Genomic DNA, 22,676 nt, shown 5'->3' with positions numbered 1-22,676 from the left:
TGTATAAAAAATAATGTTAAATAAAGTAAATAATACATATAATTAATAAAAACATAGTATTTTTTTTATATGTTAACAAATTATAACTAATAAATAAAATGTAAATATAAATTAAAATATATATATGAGAATAAAATATAATATATATACTTACTTAATAATATTTATAAATAATTTTTTTAATAACACAAATTGTTAAAAAACATATACCAATTATAAATACGTATATATATACACATACACCAATAATATAAAAAATATATATAACAAATTTAAAAAGTAGAATACTTTTAATCTTTTTTAAATACATTATACACTGCAATAACTAACACAGTGGAGAAAATGTTCGATAGCGGAAGGGATAAAATTACTATTCCTACTCCAGAGAGTGCAACAGTAGGTAAAGTGTTGGATAGCGTAGGGGTAACAATTACTATTCCCATTCCAGTGATTGCAACTGTAGGGAAAGTGTTGGATAGCGTAGGGGTAAAAATTACTATTCCCACTCTAGTGAGTGCAACAGTAGGGAAAGTGTTGGATGGCAAAGGGGTAAAAATTACTATTCCCACTCCAGAGAGTGCAACAGTAGGGAAAGTGTTGGATAGCGAAGGGGTTAAAATTACTATTCCCATTCCAGAGAGTGCAACAGTAGGGAAAGTGTTGAATAGCGAAGGGGTTACATTTACTATTCCCACTCCAGAGAGTGCAACAGTAGGGAAAGTGTTGGATAGCGTAGGGGTAAAAATTACTATTCCCACTCCAGATAGTGTGACTGTAGGGAAAGTGTTGGATAGCAGAGGGTTAAATTAACATACCTACCAATTAAATAATTGTTTTAATCAAATAACCACTAATAATAATTTAATAATAAAATATATATAAATATTAACAAAAAAATAATAATTACTTCATTATAATTAAATTACTTCCCACCCTATTCCCCTATAAACCCACAACCTGCTCCTAAAAAAAGAACACAATTAATATACTTATCAATTAATAGAATAATAAAAATTAATTACCAATTAAATTCATTAACAATAAATGAATTATCAATACCAATAAATAAGAATTAATATTTACTTTATTAAAATTAAACTACTTCCCACCCTATTCCCCTACAAACCCACAACCCGCTCCCAAAAACAATTAACACAAGTAATATAATTATCTATTAATCAATTAATACAAATTAATTTCCAATTAATAATTAATTAACAATAAATTAATTATCAATACCAAGAAATAAAAATAAATAATTTGTTTATTATAATTAAATTACTTCCCATCCTATTCCCCTATAAACTCACAACCCGCTACAGAATAAAAACACAAAATGTAACTAAAAATAATTAATAATTTCTAAAATGTATTATTAAATTTACTTTAATTAAATTACTTCCCACCCTAATCACCTATAAACCCACAACCTGCTACGGAACTAAAACGCAACATTTACTTACATTTTTTTTATAACTTCTAAAAATGTAATACTTATATTTAAAAAAATATACAATATTTAACAAAAAATATAGAACACATACCTTTAAAATACATACTAAAATAAATGTCACTAATATAAACATCGATATTATTAACAACAATATTTTTACAAACGATATGACTGACTTTGATATTAACAAAAACTATATTTCTTACCTTCATGTCGATATTCTGGTCACCGACATTTTTTAAGTTCAAAAGAACATTTTATTAGGCAAAAAAGCAGGTATCAATGGGTAATAAAAGAAAAAGGGGAAGGTAACAAAAGAAAGGGAAAAAGAAACTAAAACAATCATAAAAATAAAGCATTGGTATCAATTACATAGGTAAATCATGAGTAAAAGAAAGAGCAAAACATGGGTAGCATATTGGTTATACATATGAGCAAGATAAAATACATGCATGCATGTCAAATGGTAACAAAGAAAAAGGAATGGAAGGGTTCTCAAGGAGGTTTGAAAACCTCTTGTTGGATAGGCCGTGGACAATGCGAACGGGTAGCACATCTATCCAGATATAATACAATAGGGAGCCATAATTGTGCTCTTTTCGGAGCCAACTGGGCAGGGAAGACAAAAGTAGTATCCAGTCTATGGTTGTGACAAACATTATACCACCATGCTTTAAAGGAGATATTGGATGAAGTCTTCCAGTTAATGGTAATCTGCTGAAAAGCAACAGCCAACAATAGGTCAACAACACGCACATCAAGATGAGAGTCCTCCCAACAAGGTGAAATGCTTCCCAAAAAGATGTTAACATGAGAAAAAGGAATGCAAGTCTGGAAAATTACATTAATTTGAGCCCACACCTGTATCCAAAAGTCGTGAGCAGATTGACATAGAAACAGCATATGAAATAACGTAGCATTTGGGGAGGAACAAGACCAGCATATGTCTGGAGTAGCAGTAAATCGCTTATGGAGGGTTAACGGTGTGTGGAGTAACCTGTTGTAGATAAAGAACATGATTTGCATTAGAGTTGCCGCTCTAGACGACTTACGAACCTTAATCCATAACTTGTCTTACAAAGATAAAGGCCACGTTGTAGCAAAGTAATGTTCCCACTGCTCCTCCACCTTAGACTTAGGCCTAAGAAACTCACTTGCATGAAGATGCTTGTAGATGCTAGAAGCCTTAGAGGTAGTACAAAGGAGGGAGTGTAATCGTGCAGCAGGAGTGAGGAGGGTGGATGCCTTCTGTGTCTGCACAAGTCGTGTGTATGTAGCCATAACCGTTGTTTTGAGCAGGGAGTATTTGGAAGCAAAGGATGCAGGCAAAGCAAGGGTCAAGCGGAGATTTTGGAAGGGCAGGAAAGTAGAGTGTGAAAATAGTTGTGAGATCCAAATTAATCCCCTCTGCCTCCAGGATTTCCAGTAAAAGGGCTTGTCATGGATTAAAAGATGTGCGTTGTGCCAGATGGGGGAAGAGAGGAAGTCCGCAATAGTGGTGGGGGAAGCAGGAGAGGAGGACAGGAGAAGTTTAGTGGTAAATCTGTGAATAGGCATGGAAATTGAAGAGGGCTTACAGGAAAAAGAGATTTATTCAGCAAAAGAAAAGGGGGAAAGGAAAAGGCGCTCAACCTTAGCCCATAAAGGACATGGAGCTGTGGAATCCTGCAAGCAGAAGGATGCTTGCTGTAACAAGAAAGCCTTCTGATAAGCTGGAAAATCTGGGAAATTGACCCCACCTTTTGATGCCGGACGAATTATTCTAGCAATGGACATCCAAGGTTTCTTGTTGTTCCAAAGGAAGGCAGACAAAATTGAGTTGATTTTCTTAAAGAATTTGGCGGGAATGGGCACAGGGATATTGGAAATTGTGTAGAGAATTATGGGGGTCAACATCATCTTGATAGTGTTGAGGCGTCCCCACCAAGATAAGTAGAGGGGATGCCACCTGGTGGTGAGATCCGAAATTTTCTGGATACATTTATTCAAGCAGAGGGAAACAGTATCCGAGATGGAGGGATTAATATGTAAACCAAAATACTTGATGTGCGTAGAGCTCTACGTGAAATTGGAAGCTTCAAAGTCTGGCTTGAAAGTGAACTTTGTCTGGGTTAATATTTCGCATTTATCGTTGTTGAGTTTATACCCTGAGATCAGGGAATAGTCACGCACTTCCTCCAAAAATGCAGGATAGGAAGTTTCGGGGTTGGAGATGAAAAGCAGGATATCATCCGCATAGGCAGCAAGCTTAATATGAGAGGTAGTAGCTTGAAAACCGTGGATGTTGGGGTTCTGACGGAGTTTGTACAAAAAAGGTTCTAAGGCCAAGTTGAAGAGAAAGGGGGAGAGGGGACAACCTTGACGAACACCTCTACCAAGATCGGAAAAGGGAGAAACCTGACCGTTCGCACAGACTGCTGCGCGCGGTTGTGAGTACAATAGGGAAACCAAGGAAATAAAATTAGGGCCGAAGCCAAACCATTAGTTTAGCTTATTATGCTTAATCTTCAAATAGTTAGCAAGAAGTTTCCCAGCCTTATTTCTACCACCATAAAACTTAGCACTAGACTTTAATAGGTACAGTGACGCATCCTCTGTGGATTTCTTATTAAACTGCATTTTAGCAGCCACAAGAGCAGTGAGAGAAGCCTGAGAATGGGAGGTAAAGTAGGCGTGTTCCAGTCTCTTTATGTCACAAAGAATATCTCGTGTGAGTACGCGTGCAGCTTTACGCTTTCTTGCCACAAAGCGGATAATACAATCCTGTGCTGCTGCTTTGAAAGCATCCCAGACAGTATGCGTTGGGATAGAGGGAGTATCATTAAGCAAGAAAAAAATCATCAAAAAAGCGATAAAGGAAGAAGTAAATTTAGGATCTAAAAGAAGGCATTGTTGAAACGCTACCTCTTAGGTCCATCAGACTTGGGAATTACCTCAACGTTGATTAGGACATGGGCATGGTCAGAGAATAAAATCGGGCCAATTTCAGCAGCAGTAAGAGTTTGAGTAAGGTTGTGGGAAACAAAAATGTAGTCAATCCGCGACTGAGAGCTGTGGGAGGGAGAATAAAAAGTGAACTCTTTCAGGGCTGGGTTACAAAGCCGCCAGGCATCAACAAGTTTATGCTGGGAGATAGCCTGGGTAAAGAGCTTGTGAGATTTGTTAGGAATGTAATGGGCCGCAGAGTTCCTATCTACAAAGGGGTCCAAGGGATGATTACAGTTACCAGCAAGGATGACATTGTCATCCATAAATCGTGTGATATGACGGGAAAAATCAGACCAAAAAAGAGGCTCACCAACAGTAGGAGCGTAGACATTGAGGAAAGAGACTGGAACACCTTTAAGAGACAATTTGACATATGCCCATCTTCCATTAGTATCTGACTCCTGGGAGAGAATAGAAAAGGGGAGAGACTTACACCACAAAATAGCCACACCATTGCGTTTACCATCTCCTTGCGAATAAAAAACCTCACCCACCCAACCTCTTTTAAGTTTGACAGATTCCGTATCAGACAGGTGAGTTTCCTGCAAGAAAGCCACATCCACATTCAGCTTGGCCAAGTGAGATAAAATTTGCTGACGCTTGATTGCAGAGTTAATGCCCTTAACATTCCATGAGATTATATTCAACGACATTCCATATAAAATAAACCATAGTAAATACATTGGAAGAAATGGAAAAAAGAACCCATGAGACAAAGTATGAATACAAGAAGAAAGTAATCTCCTCAACTGAGGAAGAAGAAAAGAAAAGAAAGAGAAACGGGTATGAACAGAAGGGTGATAAAGGAGAGCAGGAAAGAGATAAGAAGATGAATAGAGGACAGTGGAGTAAAAGGAGTAACAGCATAGGCAAGAGCAAATTCTAAAGATACATAAAAACCATTTGAAAGTAAATAGGGGAGAAGAAACAAAAGGAGGGGGAGGGAAGGGAAAACAAGGTACAAAAGGGAGACATAAAGGAGGAAACAAAAAAGGATCATACCTACAAAAGGAAAATACGAGAAGAGACGGAGGAGGGATGGAACCACAAGGGTTAAGGCGACACACCAAGGTCGACCAGGCGGGGAACCGGGGGACATCGTCAAACGGGAAGGGAATCCTGTATAGATGAAAAAAGGTGAACAAAGGGTTAAAACACAAAGAGGAATCGGATCGGATCAGTATCGCAAACAACAATGAATAACCACACAACGTAGAGAGGATAAAAACCAACATAATGAAACTTCTTAAAGAACAAAGAAGGCAAGCTGCAACAGCAAAGAGGAGAGACCGCTCAAATATCAAAGAGAACAAATGCAGTGACAATAAGAGAGTCAACACAGCCACTGGTCAACCAGGGGCAGAGGAAGAAGATCCAGATGAGTCCATGGCAAAGGTCTTATGCGTATTGATGAAACTCCGAAGGCGTACAGGATCTTCATAGGTGGTAGTCTTGTTGTTGTAGGTGACCTTGAACAAACACGGATGGTACAAGCCGTATCTCGATCCCATCTCATGAAGGTCTGCCCTCAGACTCAGGAAATCCTTGCGGCGGTTGGCAGTAACTTTTGCAAAATCCTGAGCAAAAAACAAGGAAGAACCAGACCATGTCAGTGTTGGAGTGGACTTGGCAGCCGACAAAACCTTCAGGAGATCAGAATACTCCAAAAAATAGAGAATGACACCTCTGGGCTTCTCTGAGGGGGAGAGCGAAGAAGATGGTCGTCCCAATTGATGTGCTCGCCGTATGTCAAGGGTCAAGGGTCGTACCCACTGGTAGACGCAATAGCTTGGGAAGGAAAGATTTAAAGAATTAAAGATTTAAAGAAGGCAAGAGAGTCCGAGCCCTCAAGCCCTTCTGCCAGACCATAAATGTGGAGATTATTCCTCCTATTTCTGTTTTCCAACTCCTCCACCTGTCACTGAAGAGCAGACACTTGAGAGTTCAAATGGGATACTGTGGAGCAAGTTTCTTGGAGGGACTCAACAGAGTGTTCGAAGGAGGCCACACAAGTTTCCATATGCGACCAGTTGTCCGTGAGATTCTGGAATTTGACGTTGGTTTCTTCCATAAAAGGGCGCAGGGATCTGATTTCCTCCAAAAAAGGGCGAAAGGACCTGATTTCGTCTAGTAGCAGTTCCATAGAAACAGGCGAAGGGTGTTTAAGAGGCGAGGGGGGATCTTTCTTCATTCTTTTGAAATTAGCTTTCCCCAGTGGGGGTTGGGAGGGTTCCATGTCAGTGTCTGAGCCAATTTAGAGAAGGCAGAGAAGACTCTAGAGTTCTTGACAATAGCAGACTTAGTCGTGCAAGGCAAGTGTGACCTGGATTTAAGCCTGCCTAGAAAGAGGGTTCTTAAGTTAACTTGAAAGGGCAGTGTACACGAGAGCTCACAATAACAGAGGAAGCTGTAAAATCACTTGTTTAAGGCGCTGTGCATTGACTGCAGACAGGGCAGCTCCACACCCAGCGTAGACCAATCCAAGGTAAATACCGCAGCAAAAGCACACTGATATATCAGAGAACGGAGTAGTAAATCACCCAGTCCTCAGTGGGACCATATCCAGTGCTGAACGGCAATAAGTGAAGATACTTGACAAAGGTAGACTTTGTAGTGCGGGGCAAGTGAGACATGGATTTGAGTCTGCCCATATGGTAGGTATTGGGTTTTAAAAGCGGTGAGCGGGCATATTAGGCAAGGCATCCACCAGAAAGCAGAGCATAGAGCAGGTAGAGAACAAAGTCTACAAATAATCGTGTGGGAACCATTTGAAGACAAAAAACATATGTGCAGATACGTCGAGAAGAGCTTGAAGGGCCATAGCTGGTTAAAATTTGAAGCCTTTAGGCAAAGAAGACAATGGTTGAATGTACATGCCGAGCTGTGCAAGTCATAAAGAGGCCACTGGAGTTAGTGAGGAAGAGGGTATGCAGGCCACTGAAAATATACAAGATAAGCCGCATGGAACGTCATTGGTATTACTTATAAACAATATAGAGCTACTTCAGAAGCTGCAGCAAAACATAGATGCGACAGTGCGCCACAAAACCACATTGGAGTAAACAAGGTCATCAGCAGGTGAAAAACTGTCTGTCCAACAATAGGTGCCTGCAAGCACTACCTCCTTCCAGTAGAAGATTCACCAGTTCCTCAGGGAGGGCGTAGATCAAAGGCACTTGATATGAGCAAAATGGTGGTTGTGTCAATGCTAAGGCAACAAGCAATCTGCCGCAAAGACATAGCAGGTGGGCAACGCAGTGAATATAGCACTATAGTGAAGTAGAAACGTATAGGAAGCACCACCAAGTCAGGCCCATAACAGGTGACAATTATGCAGCACAGTCTCGTCCCCGCATAAAAAAGAAGAAAAGAAAAAATGTGGCGCGCCAACTCGCACAAAATGGCGGCCGCGAACTAAGAATAAAGCTCCTCAAGCTCACTGTGTGAAATACCGTGTCATTGGAAGATTAGGAGGGCTCCCAGAAGCCATGCAGTCATCATAGGCGAAGCGGGGATCACAACAGCCGCCGGACTTGGGATGTGAGGCAGAGCGCTCGAACCTCAGTAAATGCAGCACGGTGCGTCAGCTGATAGAAGAAGATGGCGACCGCATTCACTTCAGACGCCTATCAGCATATTATGGTCAAGAACTGCGTCTCCAAGAAAAGCAGGGCAGCCTCAAGCCTCGCGGAGCAGGGCAGAGATGTTCCGACTACGGGACAAAGCCTCCATGCAGGAAACAGCACTGTGTGTGCAGTGAATTCACCGGAGCCGCCGCAGAGCCTCACTCAGGCGCCACCATCACCCACAGGCGCCAAGCCACGCCCCCCCTGGTCACTGACATTCTTGATGTCGATATTCAGTCCCTTCGATATTTCCAACTCGATATTTTGTACTCCGAAAATAAACAACTTGTTATTATGTCTGTGCACCTGAGGCCGCATGTCGAAAAACATACCACTACAATTTGGTATTTTGAAGGTACTCCCTAAATACACCCCTTCCAAATACCACATTGTTAGAGGTCACAAACATAAAGGGCCTGATTCTGATGCGGTTAGGAAAGCATTCCCACCTCGGGCCTGATTCTGATGCGGTTAGGAAGGCCTCCTAACGGCATTTGCTCCTTCCAAATCGGATTGGGAACATGTCTTACTGACCGAGGGCCCAATTATGATGCGGTTAGGAGCATATCCTCCCATTGAAGTCAATGGGAGTCCAACCAAATCGTATCGGGAAGCATCCGGATGCATTGTACTCCGTTGTTCGGACTCTCCCGATCCGAGTGGGTCGGAAACCATTTTCAAACCGATTTGGTAGGGTAGCTTTCCAACCCGCATCAGAATCGGGCCCCTAATGTGATTCGAATAATTGCAAGTTGGGTTTGATACATTAGAAAAGGCCAATTTGTGTTCAGGAGTGGCCTTAGATGCACTGAGGGAAACTTGAGAGGCATATTTAAGTGGACCAACTACTGAATAAGAGTGGGGAGAGATATTAAGATGCCACCCCTAAAATGTCCAGGAGTCAATGATTCCAATTGATACACTTTTGCCACATACATAGAGCATACTTCATACTTAAAATAATTAATAGGATCTACTCTGATGCCCAGGTCAAATGCTCGAGATGTTAGAAAGTGAGTTCTGAATCTTACTACATGGAATTGACCATGAATTGGTCGATTGAAGGAGGCAACGTGGAAAGGTGGTTGAACAGCAAAAGATAGAAATTCAACAAAAACTCCAGACTTAGGGGCTCAAATCAAATCAAATCACCTTTATTCAATGCCACAAAACTCACCATAAAAGCATACTATTATAAAAACATTCCTACATTTACATAATAATTTCTGGTTTATGCAAATACATAAAAAATAATTTTGAAATACATTTATAAAAAATTTAAAATCCAGGGAGCAGTCATTAAACATGCTCTGAGGGCTAGTGAAGATAATACAATATAGACTAATCAGCGGACATTACATCCAGTCTTAAGAGGTAAAGTGCTGATGCGTGAAGGTGCATAGTAATACCTAAAGTGCAGTGTGTCACATCTTAACAAGAGTACATGATTAAACAATACTAGGGGTTGGCATCTAGGTTTTCATATGTCAATGCATCCAGGTGTGAGTAATCTTTTCTTTTCCTAGTTGCAAGTTGTACGAAACGAGTTACAGAATTTATGATTTTCACATAAATACAAAGTTAAAGGCATATTTATAATTAAAAAGCATATTAGTTAAAAAGAGAGGTTTTAAAACTGATTTCCGGATACCCTTGTAAAAACTACAAAAAAGAATAAAGTGCATCGTGGATTGTATAGATTTTCCGTCACATGGACATTTTGGCAGTTTGTGACACTATTTTCCACTCTTGGGAAAACAACTAAATAGTGTAGTGTACCCGTCCTTAACCTCATTAAGGAAAATCTTGTTGTACATTTCTCACCAATATTAAATATGGCTGTATGCCTCTCACAAGCGGTCGTTCACAATATGACATGATGCTATGTTTTTGACTAGCAGTCCGTTCTCTTTCATTTTCCATTGTTATTAAGTATCTCAACTTAAGTTCCTTTTTACTAAGGTCCTGTATAGATAGGTGGTCCTTCCCATCAATGTCACATTTGCAGTATTTTAAGAGGTTGAGAATGTACTCCAGCCATGGTACCTTCCTACTTAAATCGACGGCTAAACAGTCCATAATTAATTCTTTTGCTAATTTTGTTTAGTCTTTTGACCAAACCCTATGCCAAAAGGTGAGACCTGGAACATTTATTGTATCACTAATATTCGGGACTGATAGTTATTTATGGATTATATAGTTTGCTGTAGCACCAGGGACTGCCAACACTCTTTTTAAGAACTTGTTTTCTTGGGTCTGTAGGGAGACCACGTTAGATCTCCCCCAAAATGCAACCCCATAACAGCCCATAAGATGCATTTGCTCCGGTAAAGTGCTACAATTTCTTGGGGCTCATTACGATGGCGTGCGGATTTGATCCGCCCGCCACCGTAGCAGTGATTGGGTCCGACCGCCGTGCGTGTGACGATCCCGCCTATCCAATTATGATGGGACCGCCACCGATGCGGTCGGATTACGCACCTTTAACATTGAGGTAGTGGCTGGTGACAGCAGCATCGCAGTAATGTTGAAAGGAGCATGTTGTGCATTTCACTGCACTACGTGGCAGGAACTACACTGTGCCTGCAACTTGGTGCAGTGAAATGTAGTGGGTGCTAGGGGGGTACAATGTGTGCCCCCCACAACTCCCCGCAACACAAGGGGGGGCCCGCAACGGGCCCCAGAAGACATTCTCTCCCAGCCTTTCCATGAAAGTTCAACCACCATGGAAAGGCTGACTACTGCCGGCATCATAATTGTGCCAGCATAAGCGACACCCAGTGTAATACTGTATCAGGATGAACATTGGTTTGAGCAGTGAATGACTACAATAAAAATTGTTTAAAAAAAAATAAAAAATCATAATTGTGCCAGCAGAGCCTGATAGGCTACGCCACCATTGTGAGCATGCTAAGCGCCCCGCTGGGCAATCGTGACGATTGCTGCCGGCAGAAGAGCGGCCGACTGACTTTCCCCCACTCCCACAGCACCCATTCCCATCATAATGTGGCGGGGGGTACATCTCATGACAGTAGCGGAAAGATCTCCACCGCAAGTCTGGCGGTGGCTATTTTTTCACCATCTTAATATGCCCCGTAGTACTATATGCATGACCAAAATCCAAGAAAATCACAACCAGGTTTGTTGACCTTGCTTTTGCACTATTGAATAAACTGGAAGCTCTCAAAGGTCCTAATTTCAAAGCCTGGGATAGAAAGACTAACATGGGCTGCAACTGACGGCATCCCCAAACATTGGGAAACAAAATGAGAGGAAAAAATACTGGGATTTGCCAGAGCTTGGAATAAGTTAGTCTCCTAAGTACAAGATATAGAGTTAGAACAGCGATGAGCACCTCCACAGAATGCACAAGAAAATGAGAATGCATGGTGAGATGTTTGTAAAACTGACATAAGATTGATTTCCGTGGAGACCCTGAGTTTATTGAATAGTAACCAAGCTTTTAGAAGAACAAATCCACTCACTGCTTGAATTAGATAAGTGGAGAAACGAAAAATACTTACCTATGAAGCTGATTCAGAATGACTGTAATTTTACATTGTGATAATGCTTTGGAATATATAAGGATAAAAGTAAATAAACTGTGTTTAAAAACATTATATAAATTGCCTTCCAATAGCTTCTGTATTACTCCACCAGTTGCATCTGTGTGATCATGCTTGGCTTCCAATTGTGTTTCTTTCAATCATTACTTCTTTTTTTTTTTTTTTTTTTTTAATTTTTTATTGAACATAGCAATGGATGATCAATGGTACAACGCATCTTTACAATTTTCTTTTTCAATATTCATTTCAATGGTTAAACAGACTTAAAAAAACATTAAAAAATAAATAAAAATAAAAAAATAAAATAAAAAAGAAAGACATCTATATACATATATATATCAGACATGAGAATTAGGAAAGGGGAAGATATTCATCAAGCGCAACAAAAAAGGAATACAAACAACAATTTTATCAAGAAGGGTCTGTGCAAAATCCGCAATTTATAAAGTGGCATTGCAAAAAAGTGCAAAAACCTGCAATAAAGTGCTACTGCATGTGCAAAAAACTATGATAAAGTGATATCTAAAAGAAGTGCTGGTGCAGTTAAATGTATTGACCCTTTCTTTATCTTTATCCTTCTTTTGCTGCTCATCCCTCCTTCAGTTGTTCCAAATCCCCAAAATATTTCCAATTCCTTTCAAATCTCTTAATAGAACCTACTCTGCCCGCATATGCTTTTTCAAAGAGACAGGTTCTCCTCATCTTATTAAACCATTTTATAAGTGATGGAATTTCCCTTGATTTCCAGTTTTGTAATATTAAAGAGCGAGCGATCGCACATGATATAAATATAAATACCTCCTCCGATTTGTTGATATTGATTCTATCCTTGCTTATGCCAAACAAGGCCACTTCTACCGTAGGCGGAAATGATTTTCCAATGGCCAATTCAATTTGCGCGAATATCTCTTTCCAGAAAGACTCCAACATCGGGCAGGCAAAAAAAATATGATACCATCCTCCCTGGCCGTGTGATAAACATCTAAAACACTTGTTTTCTGTTCCAGGAAACATTCTTTCCATAGCCTCAGGCGTATAATAGGCTAGCCAATGAGACAGAAAGGCCATCCTCTTATAGTTGGCAGCGCGCAAGGATTTGTTTCCCAGTAAACAGAGAGCCTCCCAATCTTTCAAGGAAAAAAAGCACTGGGTCGAGAGATTTACTTTATTCAGATGTTTAACAATGAGTGGGGATTGACCAGAGCAATGGAGCAATTTATACCACTGCCCTATCCCGCTGCTCTTCCTACCATAAAGGTTATTTAGTAAGTTATTAGGGGTATTCAACAAACCACTTCCTTCCTTTTTAATAAAATGAGTAATCTGAAGATATTCAAAAAAGGACGGTCACCTTAAAATGTTGGTTCTAGTTATCACCTCTTGCCAACTAATAACCCTATTTTGGACTAACAAATCTCTCAATTCCCGAAACCCACACAAATCCCATGTTTTAATCTTCGACAAACTTAACGGAAGGCCTATTTTACTGCATTCAAACAAACTTAGATATTGGGAACCATCAGAACCATGTTTTTTAAAAAGCAGCAATAAGCGCGTTGTATATTCTTTCAACGTCTTATACCTCGATTTTTTGGAGAGTTTTGCGGTCTTTAAAAAAATTGGGATTTGAGAACCTGCTTCTTGAACCATCTTCTCCCAAAAAAATTTGTCTCTTGTCTGATACACCCTCAAAAGACCTGCCACTATATCAAAAAAAGCAGCTTCGTAGTATGTTTTTAAGTGGGGTAACGCTAACCCTCCTTGATCTATTGAGAGTTGCACCGCCGGGAGTTTAACTCTAGGAGTTTTATTACCCCAGATAAATCCTCTTAACATTGTTTCTAATTCTTTAAAAAAAGACAGATGAATTTTTAACGGTACATTAGTGAACAAAAATATAAGTAAAGGCAAAACTGACATTTTAACCATTGACACCCTACCAATCACTGTCGGAGGTAGCAAGAGCCATTTATCTAACATATGCTTGATTTTATTTTTCATTCTAATGTAATTTAGTTCTAAAAGCATATCATACTCTCCAGTTACAAAAATACCCAGATATCTTATTGGGTCTCTTCTCGCAGCTTGAACTTGCAAGAAATTAGGGAGAAATCCTGTATCTGTATTTAAAGCAAGGACTTCAGTCTTTTTAGCATTTATCTTATATCCCCCAATCTTTTCATAGGCTTTAAACTCTTTCAATAAGTTCTCAACTACCTCCTTTTCAGGAGCAAGATAAAGAATAATGTCGTCGGCAAATAGCTTTAGTTTAGACATACCGATGATGGGGGGCATGATAGCTACATTATCCCTGATCCTTGCCACCAAGGGCTCAATAAAAAAAGTAAAAAGCAAGGGAGATAAGGGGCAGCCCTGCCTGGTGCCCCTATTTACATTGATCCTACCGGCCTGTTGTGCGTTAATTATTACCTGAGCACAGGCTCCAGAATATATATTATGTAGCATCTTAATTATTTGAACCGGGAATCCAAATTGGCCAAGGGAGTAAAATAGGGCGTCCCAGTTCACCAAGTCGAATGCCTTTTCGGCATCGACCATTAAAATACAAGCTGGCACCGAACTGGTGTTCAGATAGTCTAATGCCTGAATTAGATATTCCGTATTTGTGGCCATATAACGTCCTGCAATAAACCCGGTCTGGTCATAATGGATTACTTCCTGAGCTGCCAGAACAAATCGTTCTGCCCATATTTTCATAACATTTTTATAATCGGAGTTCAAAAGGCTGATTGGCCTGTATGAATTTACATCATCCTTTTTTTAATCTTTTTTTAAAAAGCATATAATTGTCGATTCTTTGAAAACCCCAGGAACGGTACCTCCTAATTTAATATGGTTAAATAATTTTAATAGAGGTTGTTCTAATTCCGCAAGAAATACTTTATAAAATTCTATAGGGTACCCATCCTGGCCACAAGCCTTTGCCCCTGCGGTCGCCTTAACACTTGTACGAATTTCTGAAACAGTTAATTCCCTGTCTATTTGTATCTTCCGAAATTCCGAGATTTTAGGAATCTCTAAATTTGCAAAATACTCATGAATCTTTTCTTCCTCTACCTGGTAGTTTGTGGAATAGATTCTCTTAAAGTGGTCTAGGAAAATCCCAGAGATCTTCTCATTTTCCAGCACTTCGATCCCACTCAGAGGGTCCTGGATTTTCAGTATATGAGAAGACTCCTGTTTTTTTCTTGCAGAGTTGGCTAGTAATTTCCCAACCATCTGACTGTCTTCATAGATTTTTTGCTGGAAAGTTTTTGAGTTATTTATTTCTTCGAGAATAAAAAAATCCCTTAAGCATGCTTTAGCTTGCTCCAAATGGTTTGGTTGAGACTGAAGCTGTAATAGATACTGCTCCTCGACAGTAGATTGTAGTTTAGCTATTTTTAGTTTCCTTTCCTTCGCCTGAGCGCATGTGAACGCAATTATCTTGCCCCGGGCTGCTGCTTTAAACCCACCCCAGACTGAGAAGGGTTCAGCTGAATCTTGGTTTATTTCAAAATATTCCACAATCCATGATCTAAAGCCAGATACCCAGGTTTGGTCCTGAAGCAAAGTACGATCTAGCTGCCATCTTGGGCGCTCCCTATCGGCCCCTCCCAGAACAAGATCCAATTCGATTCTGCCATGGTCGGAGACAGGATTGCATCCGATCAGATTATTAGAGATCTGCAAAGATCTTGATATCAAGAAAAAATCTATTCTGGATGCAGTCCGGAAACTATGAGAATAGCATGTGAACAGCTCCCTCTCTACATTCTTGGAGCGCCAGGGATCCCGAAGTTGGTATTCATCTACGAATGCTTCGAGAGAGCCTTTAGTTCTGGGCTTCAACTGTTTTTTATTTTTATTTGAAGTGTCTCTTTTCAGATCTTGGATAAAGTTAAAATCCCCTCCACAAATAATTTGTCCTGGGACACCTCTTAACGCCTCATAAATTTCTTTCAAAGCAGAAACATCATCAAGAATTGGGCCGTAATAGTTCACAAAATTTAGAGCCTTCCCGTGAAGTTTAACTGTAACCCAAAGCCACCTTCCTTTGGAGTCCCTTCTGGTCTGAATAAACTCCCAGGGTAGATTCCTAGAGAAATAAATATAAAATAAATTGCTACCCCTCTCTGGGCAACCCCCGCAGATGAAAAAACAGCTTGACTAAAGTATCTCGGAATAAATAAATTAGGGTCATTCGTTTTCAGATGTGTCTCTTGAATGTATACTACTTGAGGATTTAGTGAGATTGCCCACTTTAAGAGAGCCCCATACTTTTGTTTGTTCAACATACAATTAGCATTGATTGACAGTATCTTACAAATATCATGATTCATTTTGAATGAAGTGTCTTATCCTTGTTAAGTACCAAATATTGAAAAAATAGCTATTACATCCATTGCTTATGTATCTGTTTACTGCATTTCTCACCCCCTGCGCCCCCCCACCCCAGGAATGTGGCAACACCCTGCACTTCCACGCTGACCACATTCCTCCCTCCCTTCCTTCTCAACTGGGTGTCTTCTTCCTACACCCTTGGTGACCCGTCTGACTGGACCCAACCTGTTTTTTACAATCATTACTTCTTGATGGAGCTTGTTTGAAATAATATTTGTATGAGGGAGCTTATCTTCCAATCATAACTTAATGTTTGAAGTCACCCTAGAACTGATTCTATAAGGGGACCTGGCTTGAGTTATAGCAGCATGATGGTGCTTGATTTTCAGTCCTGCCTGTGAGATCCTGGTTGGTTGTCAATCATATCTGCATGCTAGAGCATGGCTTTCACTTGTATCTTTGCTGGAGCTTGGCTTCCAAGCATAGCAGTCAAAGTGTGCTTAGCTTCCAATGATATTTGGTATTTCATATGTCTGTGAATGAGCTTGGCTTTCACTTGTATCTGTTCGCTGGAGCTTGGCTTACAAACATAGCAGTCAGATGGACCTTAGCTCCCAATAGTACTTGGCATAAGAAATATGTTTTCCAACCATATCTGCATGAAGCACTGTGTCCTACACTTGTATCTGTTTACTAGAGCTTGACTTCCAAGCATAACAGGAAGAGGGAGTTTAGCTTTCAATGGAACTTGGAATAAGGGAGCCTCACTTCCAATCATACCTGTGTGCTGGAGCTTTGCCTCAACCCCACTTGTGTCTCCATTATGGAGCCTGGCCCCCTATAGCAACAAACTGTATGTTCTATTCATGAACGCGTTTTCTTCACTTTCAAAAATGTTCCAGCTAAAAATTAATGAATTGGTTTTAAATCAAACTTTAAAAAAAAAATTAATACATTGGTTAAATCTAATGATTTTTTTTGCAGTCAATATAGACAAGGCATTGTTATTTTTTCTCTTTCACTTTTCATTGGGCCAACCACATCGGGCCTATCCACAACGCCAATTCACAAGACACTAACAAAGGTGTATTGTTTGCCAGTGACATCTGTTTTTACACCTCAAGTAGATAATTTTGCCATGAATGTGTTCCAGCCGCTATGGCATCGTAAAATATTCCCTCTTTCAATCCTGCATCACAGAGCAACCCTGGGTTTGGTAGTGATCATCTGAATGATGAACTACTGGATTTAGCTCCATAAAATAATCAGGTAAACTCCAATGGGCTCAGAGTCAGGCAGCCAGGCCTATTCTCAATCTGAACAGTGGTGGCTGGTAATTTTAGGGGGTTGGGGGTCGGTCGGATACACACACACATATACACACACACACACATATACATAGACACTAGGAGCCATGCATTCACGCACACACACACACACACACGTCCATTCACAACACTAATAAACAAATATTCCTACATACATACATGCACACACCAAACATTAAGAAAGAAAATCACACTTACCTGCATCTCTGCCTCGGAGATCCCAGGAGGCTTGGGACTGCTGCCTTCCCTCATTAGCATAAGGTCAGTCAATGAGGGAAGGCAGATGTCCCAAAGTCATCTCAGAGTGGGACAGGGTTGGTGAGACTGCTGACCCTACCACACTCTGTGATGAATTGTCACTGACTGACACTCTACCCTGGGCGCTCCAGGGCTTACAACTGAAGCATCCAGGTGCAAGGCAATGAGTGACCCTACCCCTCATCACAATAGGGAGGGCCTCGAGGTTCTTTGTTGAGCTGTGGAGGTCACACCCACAGGAGCTGTGACATCCTCAGCCCAGCAAAGTTCAGCTCAGGCAGCCATTATCCTGCACATTTATCACATGTCTAGCTCCTGGCTGCCTGACCTGAAAATGAACAGTGTCTGTCAGGGTGATCTTTGCTCAGCCTAACTGACACTGCTCTTAAGGGGCAAAAGGTGAGGGCAAGTGGTCCCTCAGCCCCAAAGGACAAGCCGTGGCTGCAATATTCAATTATGTAATGATCTCTGCAGGCAGCAGGCCAATTGCCATAGTCTAACTCAGGTCCCATGTGCTCCTGGATCCTCACATCAGTCTTCATTCTGGGAGATAAAATCAGGAAAGTAGAATTTAGGCATATGAACACCAGCGGAAAACGTTAATCCTGACCCTGTATTATCCCCGTTCCTAATTCGCATTCCTCCAGTGGCCCCATGTTTGGTATAACACGTTCAGCCAGTCCAGGTAAGTTAGTCAAGAAAATATTCTGTCTGATTATGATCTTGGCAGATGGGATACTCCATCACAAACATGACAAAAAGATCCTTAGGATATGATGAAACTTAAAATATGGCGGGCCGGATACGTCACGTTTGTAACAGAGTATCCCATCCACCAAGACCATAATAAGGCCCACAGTGACCTGTGGATGTGTGTGGGCACAAACATCTCAGCATTCAAAGGGCTCTGGCTGGACAGCAAGAACTGACGAATGGTGCCATACATGGAATGGGATATTTCCCATCTAAGAATGATAAGGTGAAAAAATAAAATGACATAACAGACTTATTTCTTGTCCTAAATTTATGAGTAAATAATTTTGTCATTTCAGAGGGGCCTGTTGAACTTATTTTATGTGAAGGAAGGTGCAGCATTAAGAAATTTGACGACCATTGATCTAGAGATCCGCCCGCCACCATAGTGGTGCTGGGACCAGCCGCCAGCGGTGTGGCTGCTGCAATGCCAAAAAGGCATGTTGTGCATTGCCATGCACAATGTGGCAGGCACCGCGCAATGCCTGCCACCTTGTTCATGGCAATTAAGGGGGGTAACATAGGTACCCCCAAGTGCGGCCCCATGTATGTTTCTTCTTATTAACACAGCAATCAATGTTTTGTTCATTCTATTTTATATAATGCACAGCCATTTTACTATGTGATAGATGTTCTGCTTTATCCGTCTTGCAGGTGCCATTGTTGGAGCTGTTGTTGGATCAATTGCGGGTGTGACTGTTCTAGGTATAGTAGGAGCTGTTCTGTGGAAAAGAAGAAGGTACATTTTAAACCAGATTCCTGGCACTAGAAAACTGCATGAGAAAGTTTGAAAATTTGTAGTATATTGCCTTATCACATCATCCATAACTGCAGCTTATAAAATTGTACTAATGTTCAATTTCCAATAATGTGTACACCCACCGAGTCAAAGATCGTGTAAGGGACACACTTCCAAATTCATTTGAAGCAAGATGCTCTGACAGATGAATCTAAATCAAATTTTGTGGTTTGTCATGCTTGTCATTTTAAGGTGGTGAAGAATAGTTGATTCAGAAAGGGAGCAGTTCCCACTCCTTGTCACTCTCTAGCCTCTCAACGGACAATTGGAGACTCCTAAAGGGCAGAGGGTGGTACATGGCATCAATTAGGTCGTTTCATCAGACGGTCAAAGGTGTAATATCCATAACCCCTGAAAGTTTAGTGAATTTTTAGTGAATACAGTTTTTTTTAATTATGGACATTTGTTGTTCTTTTACAGATCCCAAAAACAGTTACACAGTGGTATTGAGTAATGCTTTACTTCAGGATAGTGTACATTCCTTCTTCCTGCCTTTGAGCAGGTATTGAAATGTTTATACTGAGGAGCTACATTACAGGCCTTTGTTCAATTCCTATCCAAATGCCATTTTGCATCTGTTCAGGTTCTATTTGCAACTTTTAGACAGCAGTAACTTTCCAGCTGTCCATTCCTGTAATCAGCAATAAGCTTACTTGGACTGAGACCCTCTTAATACATATTATGTTAAGTACTATGGAACCACCAAACTGTGATGTAGAATTACATTGCGGGTCTGGGGTAGAACACTTGCTGGCTGGCTCTGCACCTCCTGCAGAAGGTTGTTAGGAGCTGAGCTTCCTCCTTAATCGTTTCTCTTGTGGTCCACACGTGCCTGTTCCAAGTTGGCAGCAACGATCTATGGAAGATTTTTTGTTTCCAACTCGAAGGAAGTGGATGTTTGTTACAAAGCTTCAATCTGTCTATTTTGTTGCAGTGTTGAAGCTGTGCAGACTGTTAAGGAACCAAACTGGATGTAATGCACTCGGGGAGATCAACTCTTGAAAGGTCAAGAAAAATCAAAACCAACGACGGAAATAGTGTACAGTTGCAGGGAAACATTTTCCAGAAAAAATAGGCACAGACAGGGTATAGGAGCAGAAGTATATATTGGAGAAAAAAAGGGAACACAACTATAATATATACAGCAACAGGAATCAGTAACTGGGCAAATTTAGTTTTTAGTAAAGGTGTGAACAGTTGAGGCTAATGATATATAAAGTTAAAGTCTCAATGCAGATTTTTCTTGCACGTAATCACTTTGCAAACCCCCTAGAGAGGAGGTTACAGAAGTGCTTCTGTATGTGGGCTCTAGCACAAACAAAGATTGTGCTTAAATATACACAACAAGTCCCAATGGAACATCTGGAAACACATCCGAGATTCCTAGGAAATAACTGTCTATCACCATTACAAAGATGGCACGCAAGACTACATGTAACACAAGACAGAAAATGGGGATTGCCTCCTGGAATCCAGGATCCATTTTGTGTGCAAAGGGATAGACCAAAATGACTGAGACTGGGAGGGAAGAACTGATCCACTGTAGTTCTTAGACCTGCAGTAGTAGTCACTTATGTATGATTTTATTTGAGCCAAATGTGTTCTATGTTCAAGTTTGTAAATTTGCTCTGTAGTAGCTTCCATCATCTTTGTCTCTGGTCTCTGGTCGAGGCCCATATGCCAATATTATTGATGAATAGGAGCCTTGGTACAGGACACAATAAAACACTGGTTGGTCAAAAGTGACCAATTAAGAAAATAATTTTTGGGGATGCATATAAGTGTAATCATTATAAAGATAATCTAGGCACCTTCCAATCTGTAGAAGCTGATCACATACTTTGTGTATTCATGCATTGTTTTCAAACCTAATTAAGTTAGACACTGGATTCCCGGGACCGAAAGGTGTTAAGAATATATTCTAGTCTCACCAATTAGTCGGGCCCTAGCCATTTGGTTTGAGTTAATGCTCATGATCTTTCAAACTGGACTAAGGGCCCAAATTATTTGTATGAGGTCAGAAGGGTAAGAGCAGCATTTAGGTACCGTCAGTGCTTTATATGAGCCGGTACTGTCCAGTACGGAGTACCAGCACTTTTTTATTTTGAGAGGTAGAGTACTGGCACTTCTAGAGAGAAATGCAATACATTTAATTGGAGAGTACTGGCACTTCTAAGAAGCAAGCAGGTACTCTGATACAGAGTACCTGCACTTCTATTTTTCCATTTCAAGCACTGGGTACCGTGCATTTGGTTTTAAGTTTCACCAAACCCAGCTACACTCTATTATTCCGTAAACATGACTTCAACAAATATCTGATGTTTTTCATGTAATTACTTATTTACAATACTTCAGGGTCATTTTTTTAACGCTGGTGCTCTGGCGCCACCAAACAATAGAGTCTGATCCAAGTCTGCCTACTTGGAATCTTCTGGACACAATTATGTGTACACATTCTGGTTTCTTTGTTTAAAATTACGTTATTCATTTCGTAGAAGTACATTTTCAAACTGTGTGCAAGGGTAATTTCTTAAATACTTTCTCTTTATTTCCAAACATAATGACAATCATTTGAAAGTATATTGTTTCGTAATTTAAGTCAATCATGAAGGGATTTAAAGAAAACAAATTTGGACTGATTAAGTAAATAAAATAAATCATACGTTCTTATGTAGCGCCTTTCACTGTAAGGTCTCAAGGCGCTTGCTTTGGGAACCCGCCCTGGCCTTTCCCTGCGAGATAACCCCTACTGGGCATCCCCAAGTTGAAGACCAGGCATTCCATCGCGGTGGGGCCGTTTTGGAGATTAAGCAAGCTATTGCCCAGAGTTGCAGAGTGTGAACCCACGATTCGAGTAGGCACCGAGGTGAGAATTATCGAGTCCGTGGACATTTTGAGCTCAAGGCCCTGAAGCGTCGAGGATTGAACCCTGGTTTCGGGTCTGATCTCTGCTTCAGGGACTGCCTCCTCTAACCGGTGAGCCACACTTCTCCACAGTTCTTAGGTGATGGAGGGACATGAAATGCATTGAAAAACACAATAACTTGAAAAACTCACTTGATTACCATTAGGAACTATGTATCATTAAGACCCAGAATTCCACTCAGACATAGAGAAACCTATTGTTCCTGTAAAGATAATTCTCACCGATATCCGCTCGTCTCGCCCCGGAGAAAGGGGGCAGCGAAAATTACTGTCTGTGATGACCTAAGAGCACAATCAAGGATTCTAGTTACATCCACGACATGAGATCGTTAGGGGTCCAGTTGCAAACAAATGGCAATATCATATTCTAGTAAGGCACTCAAGACCACATGTGATTTAAGAGAAAGGGCAGGGATTACCCACTGCAATCCAGAAAGCAATCCCTTTACAAATGGAATAAAGGTATACATACGTGAGGTCAAAAAAGCAAATGTTGGCACTAACGACCAAAAAGGGCAAAAGGAAGCACAAAGAGAACATTTCCCCTAATAAACACTCATATATGAGACAGAAGAATCGGGAATGCAAATATTGGTCTAACAAGACAAAAAGTGAAAATCTGAATATCAAAAAGAA

The 22,676-nt window shown here is 40.5% G+C and overlaps 1 protein-coding gene and 1 long non-coding RNA gene across 2 annotated transcripts in view; both read left to right on the top strand.

Annotated features, from left to right (window-relative positions):
• LOC147733302 (receptor-type tyrosine-protein phosphatase eta-like) overlaps positions 1 to 22,676 on the top strand; it is a 526,406-nt gene that overhangs the window by 274,567 nt on the left and 229,163 nt on the right. The gene's annotated exons all lie outside the window — the stretch shown is intronic.
• Positions 1 to 22,676, top strand: part of LOC147733303 (uncharacterized) — a 46,631-nt gene that overhangs the window by 7,149 nt on the left and 16,806 nt on the right. Inside the window, exon 2 of the long non-coding RNA XR_015308717.1 lies at positions 18,971 to 19,055. This is a non-coding gene — a long non-coding RNA (uncharacterized LOC147733303). The remainder of the gene's footprint in view (positions 1 to 18,970; positions 19,056 to 22,676) is intronic.

Source organism: Lissotriton vulgaris, chromosome 2_1 (assembly GCF_964263255.1).
Source record: "Lissotriton vulgaris chromosome 2_1, aLisVul1.2, whole genome shotgun sequence".
Taxonomy (NCBI): domain Eukaryota; kingdom Metazoa; phylum Chordata; class Amphibia; order Caudata; family Salamandridae; genus Lissotriton; species Lissotriton vulgaris.
The sequence above is the reverse complement of the archived record's forward strand: the minus strand, read 5'-3'. Positions and strand labels throughout refer to the sequence as shown.